Source organism: Rosa chinensis, chromosome 1, assembly GCF_002994745.2.
Source record: "Rosa chinensis cultivar Old Blush chromosome 1, RchiOBHm-V2, whole genome shotgun sequence".
NCBI classification, from domain to species: domain Eukaryota; kingdom Viridiplantae; phylum Streptophyta; class Magnoliopsida; order Rosales; family Rosaceae; genus Rosa; species Rosa chinensis.
Window position 1 is genome coordinate 31,153,259 of NC_037088.1, and position 25,600 is coordinate 31,178,858.

General features: G+C 40.4%; 1 pseudogene; it reads right to left on the bottom strand.

Annotated features, from left to right (window-relative positions):
• Positions 1-23,167: 23,167 nt before the first annotated feature.
• LOC112196496 lies at positions 23,168-24,089 on the bottom strand (annotated as a pseudogene).
• Between the last annotated feature and the right edge of the window lie 1,511 nt (positions 24,090-25,600).

The following is a 25,600-nucleotide window of genomic DNA, read 5'->3' on the forward strand; positions in this document are numbered from 1 at the left end:
TACATTTCTATCTAAGTATGAATACATTTCTACCTCCATTGTTGCATCATCTAGCATACGCTTTGCAGAAGCATACACAAGTTCATGAATACAATTATCAGCAGAAGAGATTAAAGGATGCTGTGACAAAAGTGAAGTTGGGCTCTCAATTGTGCTTTGTAAGGTATAGATGCAACAATCTGTGCCACTCTAGATACAGTTGACTTGAGATTTTCATTTGTATAATCTTTAGACTGGAAAGAGCCGCCAAATTCTCTAGCCATCTGGAGCACCCCATAATTTTCAAGCAAGCAAAGTACAGGTAACTTGTGGTAATGGTAAAAATGTCAACGAATTGAAAATCAGCCACCAATGAATTCTGGACGCTACAAAGTAAAAACCAGATGGCAAACTAGAATAATTGGACCTCAGTTCTCAATCCATCTCTTTTAGTATTGGAGTGAACAACATTGACATCAAGGTCACCACTTCTACTTTGCTGTAGATAAGGGACCAAAATCTGAACAACCTCAGTGGCAAGTCCATTGACAAAGAAAACATCATACACATGTTTCCGTGCTGAAAACGGAAAACAAGCAAGCCAATTGGAAGCGACATCTACACGCAACAAGAGAGCATAACATATGAGATATATGCAGAAGCTCACCACTTCTGCCAAAACCTCCATTTGAATCGATACAATTCTCTAGTTCTCTACACATAGTGTAATCTGTTCACAACACATTACCTAAAAATTCTCAATATCCACAGCCAGATACACACAACGTCCTAATCTCTATTCTCTGATAGGCCAAGTTTACTGGAAACAATTGAAAACTTTTAAGAGTTCTGATATTTCGAAAACCCGAAAATTAGAGGAAAGAGAAGTACCAGTCAACAAAACCCGAGCAAATGATCTGAATGCAGCTCCTCGGTAAAAAGCCTTCCACAACTCGCTTCTCTTCTCTCATCAGCTGAAGGAGCTTCAACACTAAGAACCTACACACCACAAAAATCACAAAAGCATCAACTTTCAAGCTAGCTCCTCCCGAAACTTCCATGAATTAAACGACGCGTCATTCCTTCTCCCTGCACCGCTTGCCGATAACACCTGCAAATTCCACATTCCACTTCAATCACTACGCAAAAATAAATTCTTTAAATCCAAGAAATTGGTCGGAATCTGAAAAGTCAAAATTTCCGAGACTTGAAAAGAAGATGAGAGTTTGGAAGTGAGGGACCTGAGAAGAGAGAAGGAAAGGGAGGGAAGTTGGTACAGATCGATCTCTCGAAAGTTGGTATGCTTTGAAGATATTGGAGCACAGATCGATCTTTGAAGATGTTGGAGAACAGACCGATCTTTGAAGATGTTGGAGCATAGATCGATCTTGGAAGAAATGTTGACGGCAGCCCAGAGAGAGAGAGAGAGGCGGTGACAGAGCGATCTCTCGAGAGTTGGTACGCTTTGAAGATGTTGGAGCACAGATCGATCTCTCCTATGTGATGACGGCAGCCCCGCGTCCCAGCGTGTTAAGAGAGAAAGAGAGAAAACCCTATTGGCAATGTAATTGTTACAAAAGGATGAGGACATTATTCGTCATTTCGTAAATTTCATTAAATAAACACTGTTCACTCTGTGTTTTCCCCAGAATCAGAATCCAAAAGCTACTCTGAAGGTGCTTCTCACTTTTAGCTTCCATGAGAATCAATTTAGCCCAAAAGCAGTTTCTATAAAATTTACCAAACACTATATATTATGCCCAAAAGCAGAATCCATCTCAAAAGAAGGTCTAAAATCTATCCCAAACTGGGCCTATGACATATGCTTTTCAGACCCCGTCTAGTCTTAGAATCAACCATCGGTCACCATCTGCGACCTATCACCATCTGTGACTCTTGGTTTTCAGACCCCGTCTGGTCTTAGAACTAATTGTTGGTCACCATCTGCGAGTTGTCACCATCTGTGATATATGCTTTGCAGACCCCGTCTGGTCTTATAATCAACTGTTGGTCACCATCTGCGACCTGTCATCATCTGTGACTCTTGGTTTTCAGACCCCGTCTGGTCTTATAATCAAACATCGATACTTTTCAAACAATAGAAAACATCTGTTTCCACAATATTGTTTCTCGAAAAGTTGCCTTCAACAATAATATGAACACAATCATGCATATTATTCCATCACACATCATTCACAAGAATATATATATTTCACGTAAATATATATATATATATACGTAATCATTCGCTCAGGAATGCCTACTAATACTAACTATAGTTTGCAGTTAAATAAATAACGCTAAAACAATAATGGTAACTCCGTTCGTAAATGAACCTTGTGAGATTACTCACCTCGAAATTCCCGCTGTGTCTTCACACCACTAGACTGCTTACAGAACGTTCTTTGTCAAGCACCTAAGGAAGTACAGCCTTGATTCAGTCAATGGAACACAAGGAATAACGTTCGAAACCCTAAATCGAACTAAAATTCCCAAAGTGACGCCAATTAAGGCGAAACCACATACAAGACCACCCAATGTCTCCGGAATACTTCTATGATCAATATGTCCAAACCACAAGTCGATCGGACACTCGGATCCTCACGGATCCAATAAATCAACCGGTATAAAACCGTAAAAATCATAACAAATTCACACGAACTCCAAAATTTTCGTATTATATATCAAAATGCTCGTATCGACGGGCAGAAGATATATAATACCAGAAACAGTTCCTAATATGGCCGGAACACCACCAGAGCGCCTCCACAGACCGTGGTGCACCGCCGTGGGCCAAAACTCAATATTTCACAAAATTTCCAACATCAAAGATGTTCATCCCAGCATGCTTATCCATTTTCATAACTAGCACGAAGTCAAAATCGAAGCGTAAAGAGTCGAAAACTACCTCGTAAGCCGTAGATTACTGTTTAATCCAAGTTGAACCAAGTTTCACGTGAATCGATCCAAACAACCACCACAGATCGATCCAGGAGGCTGCTGCGAGCTCCCCATGCTTGGTTTGAAGCTTTACCGACGTCAGAGATCGGAGAACCGATCAGGTCTGATTTCCTTAAACTTCGCCACCTTCAAGCACCACCACCACCGAGAATCGCTGCTAAAGGATGCCAGAGGGTTGACCAGAGCAAGGATCTGATCTAGAGAGTTTCACAGCCGGAGACCGCCGGAGCTCGCTAGAAAAGCTAGGTTAGATTTGCCGGGTCAGGGTCTGGTCAGTTGGGTTTCTTTAATACTGAAGGTATCAGTCGAGAGAGAAGAGAGAGGAAGAGAGTTTCCAGAAATGGCAATTTGGAATTATGAAATAATTTCCGGAAATCCTCTATTTATACTAAAACGGAAACTTTTTCCGAAAGTCATAACTTCCTCATACAAACTCCAATTTTTTGCATGTCCACGAACTCATATCGATGGGCTCTACAAGTATTGTGAAGAAAGTTTTCAGAGAAACCCAACGAATAAAAAGTCAACCTTTACAACCCCCTAAAACCATATTCTTCGAATAATTATTTGTCTGAAACACTTCCGCTCCATCCACGAGCCACAAAACCGTCTAATAACCACAATTTAGATTCCAAAAGTCCTCAGAAAATAAATAAGAATTTTCGGGGCATCACACGGGGAGTGAGATTTACCGGTGGGTTCTGGGTTGCATTAGGTCCAGCGAGATTTTGGGGGGTTGAATTTTGGGTAGAGCTGAGCCTCTTGTGGTTGCTTCGGGTAGGTTTTAAAGATTTGAAATTTTGCCGGGGAGTCTTGAGGAAGGCGATATAAAAACGACTGACCAGTTATCTGTATCGCTCGTAGTATGGCGCGGGAGAATCGCAGTCGTGGTAGGCGAGAGGGTTCCTTTCTCGGAGGCGAAGGAGCCACTCGTGGCTGTGTCTGTGCTACTCATGGTGAAGGAGAGGGCGCCTCTCGTGGTCTCGGTGACGGTGTTCCCCTCGGGGTCACCGCTGGTGGTTCCCGGGTAGATGGTGGAGGGCGCTCCCCAAGGAGGTGGTGGGGGAGCTTCTCGTTGGAGTATTGCAGAGAGTTCCCGAGGAGGTGGCAAAAGTATTTCCCGAGGAAGTGGCGGGGGCTCGTCGCGTGGAGTTCCGAGTAGGGTTGGGCAGCCCGTGGCGTCTGATGTACCTGACGCGGAGAATGTCAAAGTATTGGAGCTCCCGCGTTCGCAACGGGGGCGGTTGCTCCTTGGCGATACACCCATTGATCAACCTGGTCTGAGTATGATGGAGGAACAGATCAGCTAGATGAGGACTACTTGGGCGATTCCAGACAATATCCTGTTACGCCCTTTGAGGGATGGTGAAACGTTTAGCCAACCCGAGTTGGGGTGGGCATGTTTTTAAGAATATCAGCTTAGGTGTGGGTTGACATTCCCATTATTGGAGGAGTTACAGTATCTGCTGTCTTGCCTGAATATATCGGTATGGCAACTATCGCCCGATGTGTTGAGGCAAATAATGGGAGTATTGCTGCTATGGAAGCTTAGCAAGTTGTTGTGTCCCAATATCGGCGAGTTCAACTCCATGCTCAAGATGCAGTACTCGACTAAAACCGGCTATAGTGGATGTGTAAATTTTAGGGCGCGCGGCCTTGCTGTCATTGAGGACTTGCCGTCGAACATTTATGCGTGCTGGCGAGGGAGGCCCTGCTTGGTAGGCGGTCGGTGGCAGAATCCAGATACTGTGCATCGGGTCCCGACCCATTTCCAACCCATCTATGAGTATCGTGATTGCATTTTTGGTGGGTTTTTCTCTGGTGTATACTAATAGCGTGTTTTTGCATCGTAGTGAGGTAGGAGGTTAATTTGACCACGCTGGAGCGGAAGCGTGTGGCGAGGGTGATGGGTATCTTTCCCAAGGGGACGAGGGGGTTCTATCGTCTGTGTAAGCTCCCAATATATGAGAGGTTTGAGCTGGGGAGGTTTCCGGGTGAGGGGTTCTCTGTTTGTTTAGTGTTTGGTTGTATGTTTTGTTGTATCCTTGCTAACGCTGTATGTTTGTTTTGTAGCGGATATGCCGAACGAGGCTCAGAGTAAGAGCGACGCCCCGTATTCCGATGTTGATCCCGCTATCATTATTGAGGGGTTGTTGTGAGAATCGGCGATGGCGAGGTGAGTGGATGTGGACTTGCCGGATAATGTGCGCGTAATGAATCATCGGGTGAACATGTTGTTGCCTGATGAGGTGTATCTGGATTATCTCAATCAGCGGGCCGAGGAAGAGGCCGGTACCGAAGGGTATGAGGCTCAGGGTGCTCGGGAATTGGTGCAACATCCCTAGGGGCCGCCCGTACCGATGGGTGAAGTGGGTGAGCGCCCTCAAGTGCATGTTGGTGAGCATCAGTCCCCCGAGACTTGAGAAGTAGCTAGTCAGTCCCCCCGGGTCTTGGCAGGAGGGGTGGATCTTGGTGACATGACTCGGTTCTCTGAACCCACAGTTGAGGTGGAGATCTCCATTGAGGAGTTACTGGAAGAGGTGGAGCGGCGTCAAAGTGATACCAGAGCCTGCGCCCGTGATCGGCTAGTGCAAGACGCAATGTTGGAACAGCTGGATGCTGTCTTTGGCGAGGATGTTGGCGCTCCGATCTCGCGGGAGGTCATCACTATTGACAGTGGGGAGGCGGAGGTGACCAGCCAGGCCGTTGGTGAGACAGGGTTGGCGGCCGAAGTGTCTGAGGTGTAGCCCGAGTCCGGAGAGGGTATTATCGTGGTTGCCCAAGTTACCGAGACGGGGAGCCATGATAGCTGGGGGGATGGAGTCCGAGTGTTGGACACGTGTGCCCGTATGGATGGGGTCGGGTCAAGGAAAAGGACGGCCTCGCAGCTTCATCTCGGGAGTCCCCCGACTGGTGTCGCTATCGACATTCATGGTAGCAAGAGGTCCCGGGTTGATAATGTACCACGCTCGAGATCTACGAGTGGGGGCTCGCGGGGTTCTCGTGATGAGGTTGTCGGGGGTCTCACGCGCACCCTGGGAGAGATTAGGGTTACTAATGGCGCCATCCTTTATATGGTTGCGGACCTGCGGAACTGTCATTGTGACCGTAGTCGCGTGAATACTGAAGACCTGCGATTGGGGTATCGGGAGGCTCAGGAGAGGTTGATGAGGGTACGTATTGTTTTGCGTTTGCTTGGTACTTATTACTTTCACGTAGGTATGTTGACAATGGTGTATGATGCAGGCTATGAACCTGAATTACCATGCCTCTGGCGAATTGGTAGCTCATTTTTATAGGGAGATGCCCGGCTGTAAGGGGAGCTGAAGGCCGAGAGGGAGAGGGCGTGCGAGCTTCAAAGTGTGGTAAACCAAGTCCAGGTGGAGTGTGAGGATATGAGGCGAGTAATTGATGAAGGGGTCGCGAGGGGGATGGAGTTGGAACGAGCACTTGCCATAGAGAAGGCTCGTCGTCAAGAGGTTGAGGGTGCTATCGCTCCACTGAGGGCGGCGAACCTGGATCTTACTGGGAAGCTGCAACGGGAGGAGGATGGACTAAGGTTGATGGATCAAGTTACGGCTTGGGTAAGCGAGGTTGAAGAGTAGGGCTGGGCACGGTCCGAGACCGACATTGTTTTTAAAAGGACCGGGACCTGAACTGGGACCGGGAGAGGAAGTTTGGGCCGGGCTTGGACTTGTAGAACATCGGGACCGGCCTAAACCCGGACCGAGAATATCCAGGCTGGTTCCTCCGGGCTTTCGGTTCTTGACAGCGTTAGCAGAAGTACAGCATTTTGGCACCAAAACTGTCCAGTGTCATGCTGCCTGCTACTGTTTAAACTTTAAAGCTTGGCATCAAAAGTTCAAAGATCCATGAGTAAACAAGTAAACATCAAGGATATACAACACAACTACACAAGTATAAAACTATAAAACTATAAATACTGAAAATCTACAATGAGAAGTAAGAAGTTGAGAACACAATGAGTAGTTGAGACTTGAGAACTGCAACCTGCAAATCTGCAATACTAGCAGAAAATAAAGATGAAAGACTATAAATTTATAAAACGTCTACGCATTTCCATTATGCATTTCTGCAATGCTGCAGCCTGCAAATAAAAGTATAAAAGTTGCTCTGCATTTCTCATTCTTAGGGCCTACTCATTCTCAAATCTCAATCCACATGTGAAGCAAGAAAACAATCAACAACAGTTACAACACAATAACTTATTAACTCAAACACTCAATAAGCCACGAACTTCAGGAGACACCAAGTTCACTCAAATGCTCAATAACCAAATAACTGAAATAAGCAATGCAATTCTCCAACTCAGCAACTCTCATTGTCTTAACAAAGAAAACAAATTAAAAAAAAAAATGAAGAAGTCAAGAAACAAATCAACAATTCCATGTTGAATGCTATGCAGCCTATGCAGCTGCTCTTCATCCTCTTCTTCTCCTTTCATTTTTTTTCCCTACACAAAATCACAAATACACAATTGACAATTCAGTGGAGGAAGATAATGACACAATGTATTACAACAATACAAGTTATTCTTGAATCCAATGAAACTTAGTAGGACTAAAAACAAAAAAAGGCAGTAAGGCACACATTTTGAATTTTTGATATACCTTTAGATTTTCTTGGTGGCAGTAGCACCTGTTTTGCAGACTTTGAGGTTCCAGCAGCTCCTGTTGAGGGAGTTGCAGCAGCACTTTTTTTGGAGACTTTTGCAAACTTGGAGGTTCCAGCTCCTGTTGTTGGGTCATCTTCACTTTCGACATCTACTTGTTTTCCATTTGCTACATTTGCAACAAGTGAAACTGTGAAAGTCAAAGACCATGTAAAAAAAATTAAACAACAATCAACAGCAAGCATACCTCTTTCCATTTTTTCATAAAACTCAAGCTCTTCTAGGCTTGGATAATATTCAATGTCGGATTGATCTCATTTTTTGATCCAATTTTGTAAACAAATCAATGCTTCCACAGTTCTAGGAGTTAAAGAACTCCTACAAGGGTCAATGACTCTCCCACTGGTACTGAATGAGGACTTAGATGCAACCGTACTCACTTGGATTGCAAGTACATCCCTTGCAACAAGAGCAAGGTTTGGATATTTGCAGCCGTTTATCTTCCACCAATCAAGCAGCTGCCATTCATCATCTTTGGGATTCTCTATAGGATCAAGTAGATACCTGTCAACTTCACTCTCAACAACGACTTCGTTTGATTTAGCTAGGGCTCTTTGCCAACCTTCTAACATCTCAGCCATTTTCCCGGACATTTTCTTGGTCTTCTCCTTGGACTTGGACTTGGAAGATGTGGCTGTTGCTTTTGTGTTGTTAGAAATAACGCAGCTTGTTGTAGTGTTGCTCCTAGAACTTCTAGACTTTGAAGAGGCATTGCTTGATAATCTATAAAGATCAGTTAAGGATACCAGCAGCTCCTTCACTTCATTGGCCTTGGCTTTTGCTTTGGCACCATCAAACTGGAGATGAGTTAAACACTTAAACATATATGACTAATGTTTTTCAACTTGAACCTAGGATCCAACACAAGGGCAACTAACAGCAACTGATTCATATCTTCAATCGTTCCAAAATACTTCCCAAATTTTGCTCTCATCTTCACTGCCATTTCCATCGTTAGCTCTTCAGTTTCACTTCCATCACTTATCTCCAGAGGCACAAAGAGTGCATCATTCTCCGCTTCGATTACTACAATGTCATGAAAAGCTTTATGAGCAGTGAGGTGTTTGGTTGCACTGATTCCCATTGTCACATCATAAAAAATCCTCAAGAACTTCACAAAGATTTCAGCTTTATCCCAATCTACTTTTACTGATGGCCCAACTCTTTTTTTTGGTTGAACTGATTTTCTTTGAACTTGTATTTCAGTCTCTTCTTCCTCCTCAACCTCTTCATCTTCATGAAAATAGTCTTTGTACTTATTTTCTTCCTCATCACTCATCCGATCAAAAGCTGGCTTCACCTCCAAAGCTATGTCAAGCATTAAAAATGTGGAATTCCATTGCGTTGGAACATCCAAAGCTAGAATTTTTTGAGAATCTATATGGCCTTCAAGCGTCTCCTTTTCAACACACACCTTGAAGAAATCCAATCTGTTAGAACTACTTCTAATATATTTGACGGCATTTCGGATTGCAGCACAGCTTCTATCCATAATTCTCAAACCAGCCCTAACTATAATGTTCAAGATGTGAGCCAAACACCTCACATGCATGAACTTGCCCCCAAACATTGGGGGGTTCTTCCATCCAGCCACCTTCCTTTGTAGATACTCGATTGCCACCTTATTTGCACTAGCATTATCAACAGAGACTGTCAAAACCTTGTCTATCCTCCACTGTAGAAAACATGTCTCTAACAACTTTCCAATTGTGTTGCCCTTGTGATTGGGAATTACACAAAAGTTCAAGATTCTTTTGTACAAATTCCAACCACAATCTATGAAGTGTGCTGTTAACACCATATAGGTGATATTCTGTACAGATGTCCAAGTATCTGTTGTTAAGCACACTCTATGGTTCCTTAAAACCATCTGAAGCTCCTCTTTCTTCTCCTCATACATCTCCAAGAAACACCTCACTATTTTTCTCCTAGAAGGCACCTCAAATCGAGGAATTGCTACCTTGCAAAACAACCTAAATCCTTCATTCTCAATGTGACTAAATGGCAGTTCATCAATAACTATCATTTGAGTCGCAGCTTTGCCACAAGCTTCTTGTGACAACCCTTTATTCACCTTCAAGCTAGGTTCAACTCCACCATCACTAATCAATAGTTACTATGTGTCTTCTAAATCCTCCCTTTCAGGATACTTTTTACACACCTTTTCGATATGTCTACGCAAAGTACTTGTACCATTAAATGAAGAATCAGCAGCAAGGTCAGTAGCGCAATACTTGCATTTTGCCCGTTTCTCAAATCCACATTCCTCTTTCTTCCCATCTTTTTCAATATAGAGTGTTCTATCATACTTCTCCTAATGATTCCATACATTTAACCTCGGGTCAGCCTTCTTCATTTTATTTTCTCTTCTTCTCTTTTTCTGCTCAACTCGGGATGCCTGAGTTGGAGTTGGAGCTTCATCTACATGCTCTTTGGCAGCTGTAGCTTCTGGTTCCTTGTTCTCAGGTTGCTGACACATAGCTACTACATCATTCCCAACTACTTCATCTTTCTCACCATCAGAATGAGAACTGAATGAGTGACTTGAATTACTTGAGGTTGCCATCAAGTCTGAAAGAATGAAATTGCAGCACAAAGTCAAGAAGAGGATAATCCCATCAGCCAAATACAAATGCTTTCAAGTTTCAACAAAATCGAAATACAAAGTTACAAATCAACTCAGAAGTGAGAACAGAGATATCACAATTTACAAATTTACAAACCAACTCATTCTCTGAATAGACAGATAACAAGCAAATTAGCAAAACTGTTAAACTGTTAACAAGCAATGCATTTATGAGAAAACAGAGGTGAGATTCAGAGATTACAATCCAAGTGCAAAATCGAAAACAAAATCCAAGTGCAAAATCGAAAGCAAAATCCAACAATCCAATTGCAAATCGAATAGACTGGTGGCCGAGAAGAGTACCTAGAGTCCTAGACTAGTGGCCGAAAGCCTGGGGTGTTTCGTTCGACACCTCGAGGCGGAGGTGAGAGGCGGAGCTGAGAGCGGATCGATTTGAGTGAGAGGCAGAGCTGAGAGGCGATCGCCTCAGAGGTGAGAGGCGATCGATTTAGGACTGTCGTATAGGGTTTACCACTTTACCGTTTTTGTACCAATCTATTGTGGTCATCTCTATACTAATAGTATAGACTTCGAAAAATATCCTATAAATGGAATACAAGTGTAGCATTCGGGTTTTCTGGTCCACAAATTCAGTGAAAGTAAAGGACCGGGACCAGACATGGAATTATGAGTGCTGGGACTGAATTGGCAAGTTTCACTCATTTTTAGTTTAAAACCTGACCCGAATCGGCCGTTCCGGGTCGGTTCTGTTTGGTTTTCAGGGTTTTCGGTCCATTATGCCCACCTACTGAAGAGCGTCTTTAGGACTTGGAAAGGCAGGTCTGAGAAAGCGATGTCGAGTTGGAGCTTCGTGCTCCTGCCTTGGAGAGTTTGGCTCCTTATCCCGATCTCGTGGTGGATTTAGAGGGGCAGGTTGGTAATCTGCAGAGGGAGGTTGACCGTTTACGGGATGTTGAGCTTGAAGCAGGCGAGAGGGAGGCAAAGATGCAGCGGCTCAGGAAGGAGTTAGCCGAGCAACAGGCTAGATCTAGTAGCTTTTCCGAGGAGTACATTCGCCTGCGCGCTGCCACCGAGACACATCGGGACAAGCTCGCCAAGGCTAGGCAGGATTGTGTGGACAAGGCGGTGGATCTCTATCTCCGGTCGGCCCACTTTTAAGAGAAGATGAACAAAGCCTTCTAGGATTGGGCCTTGCACTAGATTCGAGATGGTATCGCTACCGGTTGGATAAACTAAGAGAAGATGGTAAGAGATATGCAGGCTAAAAAGGCAGCGAGATCGCAAGCCAGTGATGCAAGTGGTGGTTGAGCTCCTGGGATTGTGATCCTGGAGCAGGCTATATCGGAGCATGAGTCGGGCTAGATTGATGATCGGGAGGCAAAGGGTGCTACTGGCGAGCAGGGGGCTTGTGTGGATACCGAGGGCGAGGTGCAAGGCCAGAATGTTGGGAGGGAGACGAGGTGGAAGAGCGAGATTGAGTAGAGGAGCAGGCATGCAGCACCAAGGGCAAGACTCAGCCTCTAGTTGTTCATTTTGTGCTAGCGATAGGTTTTCCCTTTGTAAATGGATTGGATTTTGTTTGAGACAATTGATCGAGTGGTCTGACTTTTGAAATGTCCGCTTGGTATTGGGAGACGTAAAGTTTATGGGGAAGAGATATTGTTGGGCGATAGTCCCCCGTGCACTGCATATATTTATTGCGCCGTCGATTGGTTGCCTTGTCATTAATGCAGGTCATTAAGGCGACACGACGATTGGTCGTCTGGAGATAGTTGGTGCGGTGGCATTCCTCTATAAATAGGCTGGGGTAAGGAGATAGGTTGACCATATTTTCAACATGGCGTTTTCTTTGTTTTTCATTGTGCTTCTACTTCTGAAATCTTTTCCTCCCTTTAGGCAGTATGTGTTTCCAGATTTTTGGGCATTATAGCTTAATCTCATCTTGGGTTATGGGCTTTATAGCCTAATCTCACAAGGACTCGGCTTCATCACTTGCTTGGGGATTGCGCAATCTGTGCCCCTGCGAAAATCAAAACCTGTCTAAGTGAGAAACCCAAGGACCAAGATTGTTGGAGGTACGGCGGAATGATGGAGATCGGGTGGTGATACGGCGGAGAGTGGTGAACCAGTACTGCCTCCCAGTCTTTCCCACCATTGCCTGGCCAGCCTATCAATCCTTTTCAATCTTCTGCTGAAGCTCCTCAAATTCCAAAGAATCAGACTTGATCGGAGCCAGCCTGTATCGGACTCGAGAGGACACGTGAGGATAGTTGCATGTCTATCGCATTTGTATGAATATTTGTTACTGTTTATCGCATTTGTGCGAAGTATCAATTGATGTATCGCTATTGGCTCAAAGCCTTTTGTAATAAACATTCTGGAGTATGTATCGGCATTTATTGTGCTATCGCCCCTTTATTTCTGCATGAGCTTTTCCTTGCGCATCACTTGGCACCGCAGTGAAGTGCGAGTGTGGGCATGATATGAGCATTTTAATGCGACGTTTTAACTGCTATTTCCCTACATTTCCTGCGTTATTTCCTTAAAGAAACTCTGTTTAGGGAAGTTTCCATTCTTCGATTGGGAAAGTTCCTAATTGTAGAAAGTTTCCGTTTTGTAGTTTCTATTTCTCGTTTTTAGCAAGTTTCCATTTTAGTTTAGGAAAGTTTCCATTTCTCATGAAAGTTTCTATTTTTCATTTTTGGTAAGTTTCTATTTTTCAATTTTGGAAAGTTTCTATTTTCGTTTTAGGAAAGTTTCTATTTTTAGTAATAGTTTCTATTTTCAGGTCCTCAGAGCTCAAAAGTGGAAATGAACTCACGAAAGGAAAGAGGAGCTAGCGAACGTTAAGAGGTGTATAGATGAGACACAAAGGACCACACAAATGAGCAGAAATGAAGAAATAAGCTTTCCTGTTCCAACCAGGAAACCCTGCGCAAAAGAGAAAAGTGTACCAAGCAAGATTCCAAAGCTAACCAAGAAACTTGACCGAAATAATGAAGAAATGGAGTTGGAGGATGACAAGGCTTGAAGTTGACGCAACAAGGCCAAGAACTCACTAGAATAACTTGGATTTTCGGCAAAATGGATAAAAGCCCATACAAGCCCATGGAATTAGGGTTTTGTGACGCATAAGAGATGTTATTGGAGGGTTTGCCATGAAATACCAAGGGGAAGAGAGAGAGTTGGCGTGAAAATCAAGGGGAGAATAAAAGATTACGCCAAGAGATTTTCTAGGGAGAGTTTTAAGGAAAGAAGAAGTATGGACATCAAGAAAAGGCTCAAAATGCGTCTAGATTCATTCCTATATTCCCTAAAGGTATTTTGGCCGAAATAAAAGAGAAAAATCAGAATATATTCATGCAATTTCGGCAACAATATATTAGGGAATTATTTTGGAGTTTTATGATTGGTTGGATGACACATAAGGGCTTACTTGGCAAATTATCATTGGTGAAAGCTATGTGGAATTATTAAATTAATTCCATGGAAAATAAAAGAAGAATCTCAGCTTGGAGACCAAGTTTGGCCATCCCCTATATATACTCCCCTACTCTAGACGTCTCACACACCTTACAATTCAGAAAATTACTCTATACGTGAAAGCTCTCTCCATTCTCTAGTTCATCTTCTGCGATTTCAAGTAAGGGAGGAAGAAGGAAGAAGAAGCCGTGAGCACCTCCCCTTATCCACCTTGAAGCTGTGAAGTTTTGAAGCTTGCTTTCGAGATTCATTAGTTCATCATTCAAGTTCTTCATCACCATCTCCATTCAAGGTGTAATTCAACTTTCTTTCTTGTAATCACTTTTGATTTTCCCTTGTTTGATTCATATGAATGTGTTCTAGTTAACAATAATATTCGAACAAAGTTTAATTTTGAAATTTTTATGATTGAATGAGATTTTCGATTCTTATATTGTGATTCCAACGTTGCTTTTGTGAATTTGTTCAATTAAATTTGCTTGATTGATATCTTTTATGTGTTTATCTTAAATGGTTCGAAACTTTTAGGGTTTGCATGTAATTGGTGCTAGACTTAAGTTTATGATTCACCTAATAGTTTTGTGAACTTGAATCAAAAGTAGTAAAAGCTTTGGACAAAGGTCGAATTTAATTGAAAATGATTGCAATTAGATGAACTTATTCATACTAAGTTGTGCACTTAAGTTGATAACCTTTCTTTTGTTTATTGCATTGAACATGTTTTGATTAGCTAGCTTTCTAGACTTTGATTGCATGTTTGATAGGATTAATCTAGGTGCTTTCATTTAGATTAATTAACTAAGGGAAGTAAAATATGGGAAATCATTTGCTTCAAATGTTTCACATGATCAACTTCTTTCTCATGACTTTGAAGAACAATTATAGGGTTGAGTCGAATTTGATTATGAACTTGGTTTTGATTTTTGTTTCTTATGTTTCATTCTTGTATTTGTGTTTTTGTTTTTACTTAGTTTTATTTCTTTCTTTTGTTTTTTTTTTTTTCGAAAACCTAAAACCTAAATCCCCCCTCAATTTCGTGACTTGTCATTATTCTTGTAAATATTATACTTTGTTTTATTTTAATTCTTTATTTGTCTTATAATAACAGGTGTACCTCAATCCCCGGAATAAAACGATCCCTATTTACTATATATTAACGATGACATTTCAGGGTTAAGTTGAATGCTAATTTTAGCAGATCAGGGCACCGCATGAAAGGGTTTAGTATGATATCGATATGTGTGGCGATAACGAATGGCAAATTTTTTACGTCGGGCGAGGTCATTTGTCGTGGCAACTCATCGGCATTAGCCATCGCTGCCCTATATGTGAGGGGCCCAAGAATCGCAATGTGTCGCATTGTGATAACTATGTTCGTGGCGATGTGTTGGCCACCACTTGTTTAGTTGCCCCATGATGAAGTGTTACGTAGAGTGTATGTAATACCGGCGTAGGAGCATTTACTGATGGCGCTGTATCGCACATCGTGAATCATTCATTCATTGATGCATCGCATAATATTCATTCGTTTGTTGGTGTGTCGCATAACATTCATTCTTTCATTGGAGTATCGCATTCGTTCGTTCGTTGGCATATCTCATAACATACATTCTTTCTTTGGCGTATTGCGTAAGATTTATTCATTCATTCATTTGATCTCAACTGGCAGCGCAAGGGTTCGCGAGGGACAGCATGGTGCTGTATCGGCGGGACCGGCCGTTAGCGATATCGCATTAACATTCGTTCATTCATTGGTTCGCGTGTTGCGTGACATTCATTCATTCATTTGATCGCAACTAGCAGCGCAAGAATTCGAGAGGGACATCATTGTACTGTATCAGCAGAACCAGCCGTGAGCGATCGATATTGCATAAACACTCGTTCATTCATTGGTTGGCGTATCACGTGACATTGATTCATTCATTCATTGGCATATCGCGTAACATTCAATCATTCATTGGGGTATCGTGTAACATTCATTCATTCATTGGCATATCACGTAACATTCATTTGTTCATTCGTTTGATAGCAATTGGCAGCGCAAGGGTTCACAAGGGACAAAATTATGCTGTATTAGCGGAACTGGCCATGAGCGATATCGCATTAACATTATAAAGCGCGTAGGCAATAAGTTGGGATTGTTGTACAGCGTGCCCTTGCTTGTTGTGTGTTATGGTGGCCATCGTAAGGCCTATGGCGATAATGACGGGAGAGATGTGACTGATCATCAGTCGAAAGGTTGCAAGAAAGACTACAATGAAGTGTTACATTAAGAATCTAACTAGGAAACCTAAATCGATATGGATAGCTTTAATGGGAAGCTTCTTGAGGGTTAAGTCTCCTATATATACAGATGAATTGGTCCCTGATTACTACCGACGTTTTGCATATTGTTCTGTCCATTGAGAAGCAAGTTGGTAAGTAACAGAAGGCCATATTCAGTGTTCGTGTTTGTAGCATAAGATGGAATCCATGCCAGTGATTGCTGAAGGTAAGCCTTAATCCCTTTTATGATTGTGTGCATATGTTGTGAGCATGTATATGGTTATTTTACAATTGGTATCAGAGCCAGGTTCACAAGTATCAAAATCGTTTTAGGGTTTTGCAAAACAAACAGAAAAAAAAAAAAAAAAAAAAAAAAAAAAGGGTTTTTGCTTTACGGATCAAGTAACTGGTCAGGTAACTGACCAAGTCACTGATCAGGTAACTGACCATGTAACTGGTCATGTAACTGATCAAGGTAAGTTACTTAAGTCGATTGCTGCATCTGGTTAAATATCAAATTCATGCTTCCGCTGTGATTTTTAGCAGCAAATTGGGGAAAAAGCAAAAACAGGTTTTTCTGTGAAATTGATTTCGATTCATAGCATGATAATTGAGTTTTTGATTGTGCTCAAGAACCCTAGTTGCATTCCCGGCGTGCGTTAGGTTAGAGTAGATGGTGACCGGATGAAATTTACAATTTCTTGATTGTTCTGTGGTTTCTTGGAATCGAAACAATTTTGATTGTGCTTGAATATGCATGATGAATTGATTGATGATATGGTATTGTATCTGTGATTGTGTAAAATTGCATGAAGAACAAAAATCTCCCAGATTTTGTTTACACATTATTAAAATTGACAGATACGAGAGCTTAATTTTCTTACAAGGATGAATCTGGGTAGAATATAAAGTTAAAAGCTCATGGGTTTTGTAGTTTTCTGTTGGCATAAGTGATTATGATGCACAAAGCATTCTTCATTGATGTTGGCAGAAAACAATGATCAGGTCACTGACCATGTAACTGGTCAGGTCACTGACCATGTACCTGGTCAGGTCACTGACCATGTAACTGGTCAGGTAACTAATCAAGTATCTGATCGAGTGACAAAACTGAAATTGTGTTTTCTGTTTTAAAACTATGCTTCAGTTTTATCTTCCAAAGAAGTGGTCAAGTATGGTTTTAGAATACAAAACAGCAATATGCATGCTTGATGAAAATAAATACGGATACTTAGAAATTTTTCTTCTGTCTAAAGATGTGGATAAATTTCTTTGGATAACTTGTTTTCATTGAACATGGTATATTGATAAAGAACTCCAGAATGTTATGCTTCTGCTCAAAAGTGTTGCTTAACATTGTTTTTGGTTATGGACTGATATGAATGCAAGTATGGATTGTTTAGGTTTTCTGTATGTAATTATTTTGGTTGCTTAAAGCTAAATAAAACACAGAAAACTTAAAGTCATTTTCTTTACAAATTGAGAACTCACATGATTTTTGTTTTGCTCCTTAGGTAACTCCTACATGAACTTGAACAGTGTCTTGATGCTAACTGGAACCAACTATAGAGCTTGGCTAGAGTTTGTAGAGAACTATATGGGAATGCATGAGAATATAGACTATTGCTTTACTGAGGATAAGCCTATAGAGTTGAATGAAAAGAGCACCAAGAAAGAAACTGACCTCTACAAGAAGTGGCATAGATCCAATAGAATGGCTAAGAACCTTATTCGTACCTCTATGTCCAAGACTGTCAGGGGAAGTATAGAAGAGCCTGAGCTAGCATCAGATTTTCTGGAACTCATAGGTGCTAAGTTTAAGGAAAGTGAAAAGGCAGAAGCAGCTAGACTAACCAAGGAGTTTCATGATTTGAAGTACATGGGTTCAGGGGGAGTTAGAGAGCATATCATGAAGATGATCAATATTAACGGCAGACTCAGGGAGCTATTGATTGGGGTTAGGGATGAGCAGGTAGTGCATTATGCACTACATTCCTTACCTAACAGTTTTAGTCATCTAAGAACCAGTTACAATTCACAAAAGGGAAACTGGACTTTAGATGAACTTATATCCATCTGTGTTGATGAGGAAGCTAGGATCAAGGAAGAAAAAGAACCTGCTACAGCCATAAATCTTATAGAGAAGCCTAAGAAGAAAAAGCCCCAGAACAAGCTCAAGCCTACCAAAGCCATAACTAAGAGTTCAACAGCTGCAGTGGCCAAGGAAAACAGGCCATTTAGGTTCAAGTGCTACTTTTGCAAAAGAGTAGGACACATGAAAAAGGACTGCACTGACTATAAGAACTGGTTAGCCAAAAAGGGTAAGATTTTTTCTAATACAGTTTTTTCCTTAGAAATTAATCTTATAAATGTTGAACCACAGTCTTGGTGGATAGATTCAGGCTCACCTATTCATATTACTAATTCTTTGCAGGGATTCATAAGGAGCAGAATCCCAAAAACGGATGAAGTGAACCTGTGTGTGGGCAATGGCATGAGAGTGGCAGTCAAGGCTATTGGCACCTTAAAGCTTGATCTAGGATTAGGAAAATTGTTAGTTTTGGATAATGTTTTTTATGTACCTTCCATGAGAAGGAATTTGGTTTCAGTTTCTCTTTTAGTAAAATCTGGTTGTAGACTTGTTATTGATAGTAATGGAATTCTTATTTCTAAAAATTCTGTTCAAATTGGTTCTGGTATTATCTCGAATGATTATTTACAGTTAAGTTGTTCAATGGCTCAACAAGAAATTTTACTTGTTGAAGATAACACAAACAGTACTAGGACTTTAACAGGTGTTAAAAGAACCAAACTAAATGAAAAGTCTGCATTTTTATGGCATAGAAGACTCGGCCATGTTTCAAAAGAGTGACTGAAAATATTGGTGAAAAACAAAATCCTAAATGAACTTGATTTTTCTGATCTAACAGATTGTGTGGAATGTTTTAAGGGAAAAATAACCAACACAAGAAAGAAAACTGCATATAGAAGCCAAAATTTATTAGAACTCATACACACTGATATATGTGGACCATTTAGGCATCAAACTATCTGTGAGAATGTGTATTTTATCACATTCATTGATGACTTTTCTAGATACAGTTATATTTATCTACTTTCAGAAAAGGCACAAGCATTGAAAACCTTTCAAATCTTTAAGTCTGAGGTAGAAAATCAACTAGAAAAGAAAATCAAAACAGTAAGGTCAGATAGAGGGGGAGAGTTCTATGGAAAGTACACTGAATCCGGCCAACAAAAGGGTCCATTTGCCTTGTTTTTGCAAGACAATGGAATTAAAGCTCAATACACAACACCCTATAATCCACAACAGAATGGTGTTGCAGAGAGAAAGAATAGGACTCTTTTGAACATGGTTAGATGTATGATGTGTACAACTGGTTTGCCTAAATTTCTGTGGGGTGAGGCTTTAAAAACTGCAAATTATATTTGCAATAGGACACCTAGCAAAGCCATAGAAAATACTGCTTTTGAGCTTTGGTGTGGCAGGAAACCTAGTCTTCATCACTGTCATGTTTGGGGATGTCATGCAGAAGCTAGGATTTATAATCCAAGCTTGAATAAACTTGACCCCAAAACTGTTAGTTGCTATTTTATAGGTTATCCAGATAAATCTAAAGGCTATAAAGTATATTCTGCTCATCATTCACCTAGAATTTTTGAAACACATCAAGTAAAGTTTCTAAGTGAAAAAGTTCACAATACAAACCTTGAGGATTTAACCTCAGATTTTGAGGAAATTGTGTCAGATGAGAATATAAGTGTACCATTGCCTTTAGAACAAGATGTAACTGATCATGTCACTGGTCATGTAACTGACCAAGTACCTGTCCCTGATCAAGTAACTGACCGTGTCACTGACCAAGTCACTATACCTAGTTGAGTAACTGGCCAAGTAACTGACCATGTCACTGACCATGTAACTGCCCAAGTAACTGTACCTGGTCAAGTCACTGCCCATGTCACTGACCATGTAACTACCCAAGTAACTGTACCTGGTCAAGTCACTGCCCATGTCACTGACCATGTAACTGCCCATGTCACTGACCGAGTAACTGACCACGTAACTGGTCAAGTAACTGAACCATAAAATCATCCAGTGGCTCAACCTAGAAGATCACAGAGAGCAAGAAAATCAACTTATGGGGGGGGGGGGGGGGGGGGGGGAAGAGAGTGACTACATTGTTTATCTACAAGAAGCAGAAATTGAAATGGACTGTGCAGAGGACAATGATCCAACTACATTTAATCAGGTCATTGGGAGTAGTGAATCACATCAGTGGCAGCTAGCAATGGAAGCAGAAATTGATTCCACGAGGCAAAATGCAGTTTGGGAATTAGTTGAACCTGACCCCAAACAGAAGCCTATAGGTTGTAAATGGGTTTTCAAAACCAAAAGAGATGCAAATGGCAATGTAGAGAGACATAAAGCAAGATTAGTTGCCAAGGGTTTTACACAGAAGGAGGGCATTGACTTTACTGAGACTTTTTCTCCAGTTTCTACAAAAGACTCGTTTAGGATAATCATGGCTTTAGTGGCTCATTTTGATATGGAGCTACACCAGATAGATGTTAAAACAGCTTTCTTGAATGGTGAACTAGATGAAGTGATTTATATGAGGCAGCCAGAAGGGTTTGTACAAGCTGGAAGTGAAAACTTAGTGTGTAAGTTAAGAAAATCAATTTATGGCCTTAAACAAGCTTCTAGACAGTGGTACAAGAAATTTGATTCTGTGATTTCTACTTTTGGATTTATAGAAAATCTTGTTGATGAGTGTGTTTATTTGAAGACAGTTGGGAACAATTTTATTTTTCTGGTACTCTATGTGGATGATATACTTTTGGCTAGCAGTAACATTAAATTGCTTAAAGATACCAAGAGTTTTCTGTCAAGGAATTTTGACATGAAAGACTTAGGAGAAGCATCCTATGTACTAGGTATTGAGATTAAAAGAGATAGGACACAGAGACTACTTGGTTTGTCTCAACAGAATTATATTACCAAAGTTTTAAAGAGATTTGGTATGGAGAAGTTCCCATGTCCAAAGGAGATAAGCTAACTAAGAAGCAAAGTCCCAATAGTGATGTTGAAAAGGAAAATATGGAGTCAAAGCCTTATGCCAGACTTGTAGGAAGTCTCATGTATGCACAAGTCTGCACTAGGCCAGACTTGTCTTTTGCAGTAGGGATTTTGTCAAGATTCCAATCCAATCCAGGCCATGAACATTGGATAGCTGGGAAGAAAGTGTTGAGATACCTGCAGAGAACTAAAAGTCACATGCTAGTTTATAGGCAAGTGGAGGATCTGAAACTCATTGGATTCTCAGACTCGGATTTTGCAGGGAATTATCCAGACTCCAAGAAGTCGACTTGTGGATATGTGTTCATGCTTGCAGGAGGTGCTATTGCTTGGAAAACCATGAAACAAACACTTGTTTCAACTTCTACTATGCAAGCTGAATTTATTGCAGTATATGAAACTGTGTGTGAAGGACTTTGGATTAGGAATTTTCTCATGCAGACCAAAGTATTGAGTCACATTGTGGCTGGAACACTTGTGATTTATTGTGACAATGAGGCTGCAGTTTTCTTTAGCAAGAATAGTAAAAGGTCAAATAATTCTAAACACATTGATCTAAAGTATTACAGTGTTAGAGAAAGAGTAAAGCATGGTGAAATATCTGTTTTGAGTATTGACACAAATTCACAGCTAGCAGATCCTTTCACCAAGGCCTTGTCAGTAGCAGCATTCCAGAAGCATACAACAAGCATTGGAGTTTTAGCTAATCTAGATGCTTAGGTTCAGTAGAGAGTTAGAGCAGTTGGAGCAATTTAAAATTTTAAGGTTCTTGAGTTCTTGTATTTTCAGTTGTGATATTTTTGACTTTTGTTTATCACAACTTATTTGTAATGACAGTTTTGATTATCAATAAAATTTTGAGGTATTTCCAGTTATGATTTTGCTGCAGCTTTATTGTTTTGTTTTGGAAATTATCATCTTGTCTTGAATATCATACTTGCTATCAGATGGCTTAAATCATGTATAGCATGATGTTGAGGTTCAAGCAATAATTTTAAGCCATCAGTGTTCAGTAAATTTGCTTGAGTTTCTGGTTTTAGAAACATAAAGTAGGACCTAATATATGTTTACTTGTTGATACACATTAACATATATTGTATCACTTCTGGTTTGACATATGTGGATTGCAGGAGCTTATGTTTGTGGTTTTGAAACTCTGCATTTTTGTTAAAATGTATACTGTTTCTTGCTCTGCATAAGTAACTGTGATCTGACCATGTTGGAATGGATTTTCGATTTGAGTTTGTTATCTGGCGCGCACTTCAGTAAGTTAAGTAGGTTTTGATGTTCTCTGGTGCAAATCATCGAGCATGATATGTGTGAGTCCAAGGGGGAGATTGTAAGATCAAATATGGACATAACACATATCATCATAAAGTAATTGATGATTAGCTTAATATCAATCCTAGTTTAACATGGATACAAACAGTAAATCAATACTTGTAACTTAATGAAGCAGTGTATCTATTCATTAAGGTAAGTAATCCTATTCTTAGTCTGCAAGAAAGACTACAATGAAGTGTTACATTAAGAATCTAATTAGGAAACCTAAATCGATATGGATAGCTTTAATGGGAAGCTTCTTGAGGGTTAAGTCTCCTATATATACAGATGAATTGGTCCCTGATTACTACCGACGTTTTGCATATTGTTCTGTCCATTGAGAAGCAAATTGGTAAGTAATAGAAGGCCATATTCAGTGTTCGTGTTTGTAGCATAAGATGGAATCCATGCCAGTGATTGCTGAAGGTAAGCCTTAATCCCTTTTATGATTGTGTGCATATGTTGTGAGCATGTATATGGTTATTTTACAATATATGCAACCTTGTTTCATGCAAATGTATTTGATTGCTTATTATGTTTCAGGATACTTCTTCTGAATTTGCATCTGGTTCCTAATCTCTAAGTACCTACTAGTTTGGCTAGCAAATGAGTTCTAGGACATTAATCATTGACAGAACATTCTCTGCTTCGTGTTTGATAATTGAAATGTAGTTGGTAAGAACCTTTTTCTAATGTCATCTGACAAAAAGGAAATTTTATATGCCTTTTGAGTATATGATACTGGAGTTTCAATTGCATTTGGAAACACAGATTTTCATGTACTCTTCTGCTGTTATCCATCTATGGTCTCACAAACCATTTCATTTAGGTACCTTTTTCAAGAGGTTGGCCTCTCGTTGAGCCTGAAATTTGGAGACAGGTTTGTCTCTGGGAGGCCAATTCTCTTTGATTATTGGAGCATCTGCAAAAGTCCTTTTCCATTCTGATAACAATGGAAACTCATCTTCTGCCATCACTTTCATGCTAACAAATTCTCATATTCTGCAAGCCATCCAAGTGCAATATCTGCAAATCCAATATGCTCTCCCCCAAATAATTTCTTCCCCTTTAACTCCTCTTCCAAGTACTTCACGTTCTCCTTGGCCTTCACAATACCTACCTCTTGCTCTTTCCCTTCACTGTTAAAGGCTTCCCAAATAGATGGCAATACCTTCATGTAAAATCATAAACCTAATTAGATAATTGAAAAAATTGAATTCTCCATCAAAATTACTCATCTCTTGTATAGAATATTATTGATCTCAAAACTCCATTTGATACTAGTGTTCAAGTAAATTCTGATTATGCTAAGAAATAGTAGTAGTTCAGCTGGGTTACCTTTTCATCACCAAATTTTGCCCAAAAGCGTGCAGCGGCTCTTTCGTGAGGATCTTCGGATAGCAAAGGGTTCTGTTTCCATGTTTCTTCAATGTATTCAAGGATCACAAATGATTCAGCAACTGATTTTCCATTGTGCACAAGCACTGGAACCTTCTTATGAACAGGGTTGTATTGAAGAAGCAAAGGGCTTTTGTTTGAGAGATCTTCAAAGATGGTATCAGATTTGACATCTTTGAGCTTCAGTGCCCAGACTATCCTCAAAGCAAAAGGGGTAGACCATGTTGTGAAGAGCTTGACTTCTGCCATTTTCTTGGAATGAGCTTCCATAGCGTAGCTTAAGGCCTTTTTTTTTTTTTTTTTTTTTTGGGAATGGCAGCTTAAGGCCATTTTATGCAGAACTTGGCTGTTGTCTCCCTATACATCATTGTATATATTATTCTGACCTTCTATGTTGCTATATATGACTTGGGCCATAGAAATGGGAAATGCTCATATAAAGTTTGATAGTTTAATGGGGCGCCTTATGATTCAGTTCGGAAAAGCACACCTTCATTGACATCTCCTTTCGTCCTGTGACTTGTTTTCTGTTAATTATTGTGAAAACCTGTATTTTGTTTGGTTAATTTTACTGGCTATTCATAATTTTACAGCACCAGAGAGAGAGAAATAGTTAAGAAGCTCCAAAATGATTGACAATTGGGAAATATATGGGGGTGAAAGTGAGTTTTGAGAAAATGAAAGGATTAGTGTATGTAAATAGTGTTTGGATGGTAGGTGTGATGTAACTGGAAGAAGGGCTCTGTTCGTTCCTTTTGAAATTTAGACATACTGTGCAGGTGGCTCTGGAAGAATGTGTCCCATATTCTATTGTCAATATCTATTCGGTACTTCTAGTCGTGTAACATATGGTATCAAAAGCCTAAACTAGTTGACCAGACAATATCTTTAGATTTTTTTATTTTTTGTTTTGTTTTTATCATTTTATGAGAAATTGGGATGGTGATATCTGAATGATCAATGCATACATATTGGTCTTACAAATTAATACACACCAGAAATGATTTTACTGTCCTCGCATAATCTTTTTACTTATAGTCAAGTACTTGCGTACAATTTCTAAGGTGTCAATGGTAACTGAAAAGTTGATGAATTTCTAGATATATTTCTCATTTAGATAGCAGATTATGTATATCATGCTAAGATCAAGTCCAAGGAATTTATATCCTAATTAGTCTATGTAATCTACATCAATTATAATTCAGTAGTTACTATCCTAAGATTAGGCTATTAGCATAGCTCAGATATCTAGAATAAATGATATATGTAGACATCTAAGATGAATATACAACTGTAGTTGACTTTATGATCAAAAGAACTGACAATCACAAAGAGTTTCATATCCATGATGGTATTGTCCAAGCTCCAAAGCAGTGAATTTGTGGCATGTGGTTTATAACATTATGCTTGCTCTATGTTTTATCTGGCCGGTCTCATCTTTGGAAGACTGAAAGCCTACTTTAAGGAATCCCACATCGAGAACCCTAAGAGTTTGCAGGCTTTTAAGTCTATATATGCTTGTTCCGTTTGATAAAATTGGAAACATACGGAAATTGAAAAATGGACATTCTTTTTTTTTTTACTTCTTTCTTTAGCAATTCTTGCAGTGTTCAATGCCTTTCTCTGGTTTGAGTATTGATTTTCCTCTCCCAGGTGCGCTTAAAACTTTGAATTCAAGTTGCAACATTTAGTGGCTGGTCCTCCATTATCTTTTTATTTGAGAAGAAATACGTGTGAAAATTTTGTCTGCCAAGTATTTGACATGATGACTCTGTTTCTGGCTTTTGTAGTTGGTTAGGAAGAGCTCTAGCTG